Source organism: Cherax quadricarinatus, unplaced genomic scaffold, assembly GCF_038502225.1.
Source record: "Cherax quadricarinatus isolate ZL_2023a unplaced genomic scaffold, ASM3850222v1 Contig5151, whole genome shotgun sequence".
NCBI classification, from domain to species: Eukaryota; Metazoa; Arthropoda; class Malacostraca; order Decapoda; family Parastacidae; genus Cherax; species Cherax quadricarinatus.
Window position 1 is genome coordinate 1 of NW_027200177.1, and position 8649 is coordinate 8649.

Consider the following 8649-nt stretch of genomic DNA (forward strand, 5'->3'; position numbering starts at 1 on the left):
TATACCGATAACTGGTACACAAGCCCATTACTCAGTGATTTCATGTGAGTGAACAAGACAGATGTGTGTGGCACAGTGCGTTCTAATCGTAAACATATGCCCAGGCTCAACGCAGGTGCTCGTGGTGATGACGTGCAGGTGTTTACTGCCAATGACATCATGGCATTACGGTGGCATGACAAACGAGATGTCACATTGTTGATAACGATTCACCGTAATGAAATGCAAGACAGTGGCAACGTTGATCGAGTGACTAATGAATGTATTCGAAAACCAGTGACAGTGATTGATTATACACAAAACATGCACTTGGTTGACAAATGTGACATGCAGATTGGTTTTGTTGACTGTGTTCGTAAGAGTTACAAGTGGTACATGAAACTTTTCTTCCATCTCATGGACATTTCAATGCTGAATGCATATAATATGTACCAAATAAAGACTGGCAACAGACCACCGTATGGTGAATTTTGTTTGTCTGTTGTCAGACTACTCATAATGAAGTACCAGGTAACAACACCTGCTATACAACACGGTCCTCGAATTCCTCAGGATATACCTAAGTGTTTGAGGAGGGAAGGTGATCATTTCATAATACAACTTCCTTCAACTTAGAAGAAATTTGCTCAGAAGAGATGCATCGTCTGTGCACAAACAAAAAGACGGCAACAAAGACGCAAAGACACTCGGTTTATGTGTGAGGAATGTAAGGTGCCTCTGTGCATGGTGCCTTGTTTCAAGGAGTTCCACAAGCTCCAGCAGTTCTAAAACCATGTCCAGTGATTGTAAATATGTAAATATATGATAGAACATTACTATTATACAATATTTGTGCATGTTTATTGTAATAAACAACAGTGGTAAACAATAATATGATAATAACTTTAGTGCGGTTATTGTGTTCAATACAGTGAGTTTATATATATATACATTATATACAGTATTGGTCTCTCAGGCCCCAAATGTTAGTAGGAATAGAAAAAAAATGGAAAAGAAAAGAAAAAACAACAAAAACCGCAAAATAATGTAATGAGCGTATGTGGAATTCGTCGATGTTGCCGCCACCACATCATTTTCGACAAACTTCTTGGCACTGTATCTCGGTAAGTACTGATCAGAATTTTTTTTTTTTGTCTTATTACCTTCACAAAAATATGCTCTTTAATTCTGTAAGAATTTTTTTTTTTTTTTTTTTTTTTTTTTTTTTTTTTTTTTTTTTTTTTTTTTTTTCAAAATTTCTTGGACACTGGAGCACCACTTCAGATTTTGGCTTTGGACCCTGAAAGGGTTCATGAAGATCTGGTGATGATTGATGGGATGGGAGGAGGGGAGAGTGTCAAGGTTGTTACTGTTTAGAAGGGGAATCCCCTTCCATTAGGACTTGAGGTAGCAAGTCCTTTTCCGGGGTTACTTCCCTTCTTCTTTTAATGCCACTAGGACCAGCTTGAGAGTCACTGGACTTCTGTCGCACAACATATCTGTCCATAGAGGCCTGTACCTCTTGTTCCTCTGTGACTTTCCTAAAGTGGTTCACAACATTGTCAGTGTAATAGTCACCAGCATGGCTTGCAGTAGCTGTGTCAGGGTGATTTTCATCAAAAAAGGTTTGCACTTCAAGCCACTTTGCACACATTTCCTTAATCTTTGAAGTAGGCAACTTCTTCAGTTTCTCTCTCCCCTCCTCTGAAGCAGTTTCCTCAGGTCTGGCCTCTTGCTGTTGAAGATGATCTAGCAGCTCATCAGTGGTTAGTTCATCATTGTCCTCCTCCACCAACTCTTCCACATCCTCCCCACTAACCTCCAAGCCCAAGGACTTCCCCAGTGCCACAATGGATTCCTCAACTGGCATAGGATTCTCAGGGTTAGCCTCAGACCCTTCAAAATCCCTTTTGTCTACACATTCTGGCCACAGTTTTTTCCAAGCAGAGTTCAAGGTCCTCTTAGTCACTTCCTCCCAAGCCGTACCTATAAGGTTTATACAATTGAAGATATTAAAGTGATCCTTCCAAAACTCTTTTAGAGTCAGTTGAGTTTCTGTGGTCACTACAAAGCACTTTTGAAACATAGCTTTTGTGTACAGTTTCTTGAAGTTGGAAATGACCTGCTGGTCCATGGGCTGCAGGAGAGGAGTGGTATTAGGAGGCAAAAAGTTGACAGAAAGTCACTCTGCCACATCAGAAGGATGACCAGGGGCATTGTCTAATACCAGGAGGCACTTAAGGTCTAATTTCTTTTCAGTTAGGTAATTTTTCAAAGTGGGGGCAAATGCATGGTGTAACCAGTCATAGAAAAAGTCCCTAGTGACCCATGCTTTACTGTTTGCCCTCCACAGCACACACAAATTAGCCTTGAGGACATTCTTTTGCCTGAACACTCTGGGAGTTTCAGTGTGATACACCAATAAAGGCTTCACTTTGCAATCACCACTAGCATTGGCACACATTAACAGAGTTAGCCTGTCTTTCATAGGCTTATGTCCTGGGAGCGCCTTTTCCTCCTGAGTAATGTAGGTCCTGCTTGGCAATTTCTTCCAAAACAGGCCTGTTTCGTCACAGTTAAACACTTGTTCAGGTTTCAATCCTTCAGCCTCTATGTACTCCTTGAATTCATGCACATATTTTTCAGCCGTTTTGTGGTCCGAACTGGCAGCCTCACCATGCGTTATCACACTATGTATGCCACTACGATTCTTAAATCTTTCAAACCAACCTTTGCTGGCCTTAAATTCACTCACAACAGCACTAGTTGCAGGCAATTTCTTTACCAAATCATCATGCAACTGCCTAGCCTTTTCACAAATAATCGCTTGAGAGATGCTATCTCCTGCTATATGTTTTTCATTTATCCACACCAATAACAGTCTCTCAACATCTTCTAACACTAGCGATCTCTGTTTTGAAAACTAAGTTGCACCTTTTGTAACAACAGGTTCCTTGATTGCCGTTTTCCTGCTCGCTATAGTAGAGATGGTTGATTGGGGTTTGCTATACAACGTGGCCAGCTCCGACACACGCATTCCACTTTTGTACTTTGCAATTATCTCTTTCTTCATTTCAATAGTCATTAGCACCTTTTTTCTCAAAGGCTTGGCACTAGAAGTTTTCTTGGGGCCCATGGTTACTTATTTTGCAGAAACAAGCACCAAAAAGTGATAATATGGAATGTACCGAATGTATCCTTAGATGCGCGCACACTGGCTGGCTTGTAAACACTGGCACACAGGGTGCAGTTCAGGCCACACGTGGACACGTCTCGTATGAAATGAGACGAATTGCATCGAATGTCGGATTTATCGAATGTCGATGCCATCGAATGTCGGGTGTCCACTGTATTGATATAAAATAAGACATTTAATGTGCCCAAGAGTGATTATTATTACGTAGTATTGGCGTCATGAGTAGAGAGAGACTTAGCGATTTTAATGTGTACCTGCACACCAGCACAGTGTGTAAGTATATTTAGGTACCGGTACACTTAAGTATAATTATCAGAGTACATATAAAATATGCAGTAACTTTAAAACACTTGAAATTTTGGAAAGTTTCCTGACATAATAGATGAGGTCACGGAAAATGTAAACAAACTGGGTGGGGGGCGCCGTATTTGAAAGACCGCTTGCCGTATAGCAAATTTTGGTCATCATTTGACATCGCCATATTGGCGGAATACCGTAAGGCGAAACGCTGTAAAGCGGAGCCTTACTGTACATTGTTGTTAGTTCAGTGTCACCAGTGGAAGGATACATTGTTGTAAGTTCTGTGTCACCAGTGGAAGGATACGTTGTTGTAAGTTCAGTGTCACCAGTGGAAGGATACATTGTTGTAAGTTCTGTGTCACCAGTGGAAGGATACGTTGTTGTAAGTTCAGTGTCACCAGTGGAAGGATACATTGTTGTAAGTTCAGTGTCACCAGTGGAAGGATACATTGTTGTAAGTTCAGTGTCACCAGTGGAAGGATACATTGTTGTAAGTTCAGTGTCACCAGTGGAAGGATACATTGTTGTAAGTTCAGTGTCACCAGTGGAAGGATACATTGTTGTAAGTTCAGTGTCACCAGTGGAAGGATACATTGTTGTAAGTTCAGTGTCACCAGTGGAAGGATACATTGTTGTAAGTTCAGTGTCACCAGTGGAAGGATACATTGTTGTAAGTTCAGTGTCACCAGTGGAAGGATACATTGTTGTAAGTTCAGCATCACCAGTGGAAGGATACATTGTTGTAAGTTCAGTGTCACCAGTGGAAGGATACATTGTTGTAAGTTCAGTGTCACCAGTGGAAGGATACATTGTTGTAAGTTCAGTGTCACCAGTGGAAGGATACATTGTTGTAAGTTCAGCATCACCAGTGGAAGGATACATTGTTGTAAGTTCAGTGTCACCAGTGGAAGGATACATTGTTGTAAGTTCAGTGTCACCAGTGGAAGGATACATTGTTGTAAGTTCAGCATCACCAGTGGAAGGATACATTGTTGTAAGTTCAGTGTCACCAGTGGAAGGATACATTGTTGTAAGTTCAGTGTCACCAGTGGAAGGATACATTGTTGTTAGTTCAGTGTCACTAGTGGAAGGATACATTGTTGTAAGTTCAGTGGAAGGATACATTGTTGTAAGTTCAGTGTCACCAGTGGAAGGATACATTGTTGTAAGTTCAGTGTCACCAGTGGAAGGAACATTGTTATAAGTTCAGTGTCACCAGTGGAAGGATACATTGTTGTAAGTTCAGTGTCACCAGTGGAAGGATACATTGTTGTAAGTTCAGTGTCACCAGTGGAAGGATACATTGTTGTAAGTTCAGTGTCACCAGTGGAAGGATACATTGTTGTAAGTTCAGTGTCACCAGTGGAAGGAACATTGTTGTAAGTTCAGTGTCACCAGTGGAAGGATACATTGTTGTAAGTTCAGTGTCACCAGTGGAAGGTATGTTGTTGTAAGTTCAGTGTCACCAGTGGAAGGATACATTGTTGTAAGTTCAGCATCACCAGTGGAAGGATACATTGTTGTAAGTTCAGTGTCACCAGTGGAAGGAACATTGTTGTAAGTTCAGTGTCACCAGTGGAAGGATACATTGTTGTAAGTTCAGTGTCACCAGTGGAAGGTATGTTGTTGTAAGTTCAGTGTCATCAGTGGAAGGATACATTGTTGTAAGTTCAGTGTCACCAGTGGAAGGAACATTGTTGTAAGTTCAGTCCTTCCCTCCTCCTCTTCTCTTTTTTCTCATTAATGTAATTTTTTTATGTATGATGTGATGATTTACTTTGTATATTTAGTGACATTTGTATGTTTTATTTTTCAGGATGCCGAGGACCCCAGTTTAGTGCCAGAAGCCACGGAAACAGAATATGCTTTCGACAATAACAGCACCAGTGAGGGCGGCTTTCGCTTCTAGTGACTGCTGTCACTTAGTGCTTTCAAAATTTCTCACAATTCTGTGAATTCAGTCATTATGAATTGTAGGCGATGCGTGAATGTATTTGTATTTTTTAATACCGTCGATGATAAATTATGATACATTGTATTGCACTCCTACGTCTCATAGTGGCTGGGTTGCACAGTAAAATTTAGACTTGTCAATCTCCGCTGTGAATATCATGCTGGTTGATTACTCACGAGCAGAATTTTCAGCCACGGTTAATCTTCCGTGATGTATTCCAGACTCGAAATATTGAGTGCTTAAAAAAACTAGAAAATATTCAATTGGACGGTGTACATGTGTGTGGATTTATGAGTGAACCGTGTGAATATTACGGTAGTTAAATAATATCGTTGAGAAACTGAAGGCGTTGAGTGTCTATCAACCTGTCAGAGATAACCAGTGTTATGGGATCGGAGATGTGATCTACACTTATTGGAGGGAGTGTAAACGATGCGATACGAGAAATATCACTTCACTTGCTGAAGGGAGTGTAAATGTGACTCGACTAAAGGGACTTTCCGAGAGTGACTTACTGTCTGCCTAATGTCAGGACCTTGCTGACGCAAAGTTCTCCAGTGTATTTAAAGAACGGATTCAGGTTTTAATGTAAACATTTAATAGATGGAAGTAGACATGCAGATGGGGAAATACTTTGCAATACTCCGACACTAGAGTCAACTCTAATGCTAAGCTTCTCTTTGTAGTGTGACTTAATGTGATTGAAAAGGTTCATTGAAAATTGAAAAGCATGCACTGTGAAAGCCTTTCAATTTGCTATTCAATTTTGGATGAACTATTTCAGTCATTTACAAAAACGATCACTGTATGATGGAGCTTTATAAAGGAGCTGACTACATGAAACACTGTACTGGTGTCGGAGAAGCAGTGGTACTGGTACTGCATTGGGACCCAGAACACACCCAGTGCTAGTCACCTGCTGACTGGTGTTGTGAAGAGGTGGATTGCCTGACTGGACATTTCGTCGACCCCCTTGCCGTTCGTGACTCGTCCGTCGTGATAGTGGCTCCATTGTATCATTAATACACATCATCACGTATTGACCACGTATTAGCTACGTATTAGCTCATTATCACCAAGGGAGGGTAATACAGCGCTTAGAAAACCCACTGAATGCTTCTTGCGCATACAGTTAACTCTCTTATAAAGTTCTTCTGTATATTAGGTTTCGTAAATGAGACTGAACAAATACATTCAACAATGAAAAGCATGTGAAAAGACGTTCATCTTACTTTCTATTTAAAATTGAATAGCAAGTGGAAAGATGTTCATAGTACTTTTTATTAATTTGTTTTACTGTCCAGACCCCCCAAAATTAATATGGCTTTCAGTGTTCGCTTTAAATAAAAAAAATGTTCTGAAATGGTAAAGTTCTTTTGAAGGTAATGACACTAATATGAAATTTGATGGAAAATTTATGGAATTAGGCAGGCGCAAAGATAGTGGTCTCAGCGCAATTTATGCACTGGTGATTTTTGCCGAATTTGAGTCCTATTTGAAGCCAATTCCATTGTTCCTTTCATCCAAATTCTTAGCTATTTTGCTAGTATGCCTTCTGTTCTATCGATTAAGCTCAAGAAACTGCTATTACAACTTCCCTGTAAAGTGCACTGAAGTCAGTAATTTGGCCAATTTTACACAGAATTAAAAAGATAATTTTAAATGTAAATATTGCTGGCACTAAAACAACATTACCTCTGTTCATTAATCATGGTTTATGGTGTCCCAATAATTAAATCAGGTCTATTAAAACCATAAAACAGACTGTGGGGTTATGAAAGGGGGCCTTAGCCAGTATCAACAAAAACTTATATTTCTACTATTTTGAACTCCATTTCAAGCTGATTCCAGTCTAGAAACCAATCAGAATCATCTCTATTTCAATAATATTTTTCATTACATCAGTTAATACCAAGAAACCCAATAAAATCATAAAAACCATCCGAGAAAGCAACTCAGAGTTATTTTAAACCAAACACAGGGTCAGAGTTTTGCTTTTCCCATCATGCACTGCATGGGGCAGGATGTATTGTTATACTGTGCACACTCGCCACACAGTTTCATGCTCTCATATCTAGGACAAGATTTACCACTCACAGCTTATCTGAGCTGAGCTCTTGATGTAGATCTGCTTGTGGGTTTAGCACTTAGTTTTGATTTTAACAATATGTGAGGGTCCCTGGCATCAGTAACATACATCTAAATGAGGGACCCCTGCCATCAGTAATGTAAATCTACATGAAGGACCCCTGACATCCTTGACATCGGTAATGTAAATCTATGTAAGGGACCCCTGGCATCAATAACATTCTGCGTGAGGGACTTTGGCATCAGTAACATTCTATGTGAGGGACTCTGGCATCAGTAACATTCTGTGAGGGACTCTGGCATCAGTAACATTCTATGTGAGGGACTCTGGCATCAGTAACATTCTATGTGAGGGACTCTGGCATCAGTAACATTCTATGTGAGGGACTCTGGCATCAGTAACATTCTATGTGAGGAACTTTGGCATCAGTAACATTCTATGTGAGGGACTCTGGCATCAGTAACATTCTATGTGAGAGACTCTGGCATCAGTAACATTCTATGTGAGGGATTCTGGCATCAGTAACATTCTATGTGAGGGACTCTGGCATCAGTAACATTCTACTTGAGGAACAATACCTGCAAAGACGTTCAACTTTCTATCCAAAAATGCAACAACTCAATGAAAAAGATATTCATTGCACAGACATGAATTTTCAACTCAGTTTTTGTGTCCCATTTACCAAAAATGCACTGTATAGATGAGCTCTATAAGAGAGTTTACTGTACTTAGGTCATCACTGTCCTTAAGAATATTGCAACAGAAGTTTAGCAGTGAAATGTACCTAGTACGCAGTTATTTCTGGAATTATTATTTTTTACTTTTATCATTGCTGTATATTGGTTTGTAATTATACCTTGATTGTTTATTGTTTTTATGTGTTTTTTATCCATACCATTTAGCGATGAGTGGTTTATCAGCCTGTTAGAATGTTATGAGTATTGTAGTAACACATCGCTACACTACACCTGTCATACACTCATAAAAGACAGTCAGTTCTCTTATGAAATTCCTTTATATACAGTAGGTTCTTTTATAAAGCTCCTCAATAAACAGTCACTTCTCATATAATGCTTTATAAACAGTCAATTCTCTTATAAAGCTCTTCTCTATATAATCAGTTCTCTTATA

At 39.7% G+C, this 8649-nt stretch overlaps 1 pseudogene; it reads left to right on the forward strand.

Moving 5' to 3' along the window:
• Positions 1 to 5291: 5291 nt before the first annotated feature.
• LOC138852216 (importin subunit alpha-3 pseudogene) lies at positions 5292 to 8391 on the forward strand (annotated as a pseudogene).
• The last annotated feature ends 258 nt before the right edge of the window (positions 8392 to 8649 follow it).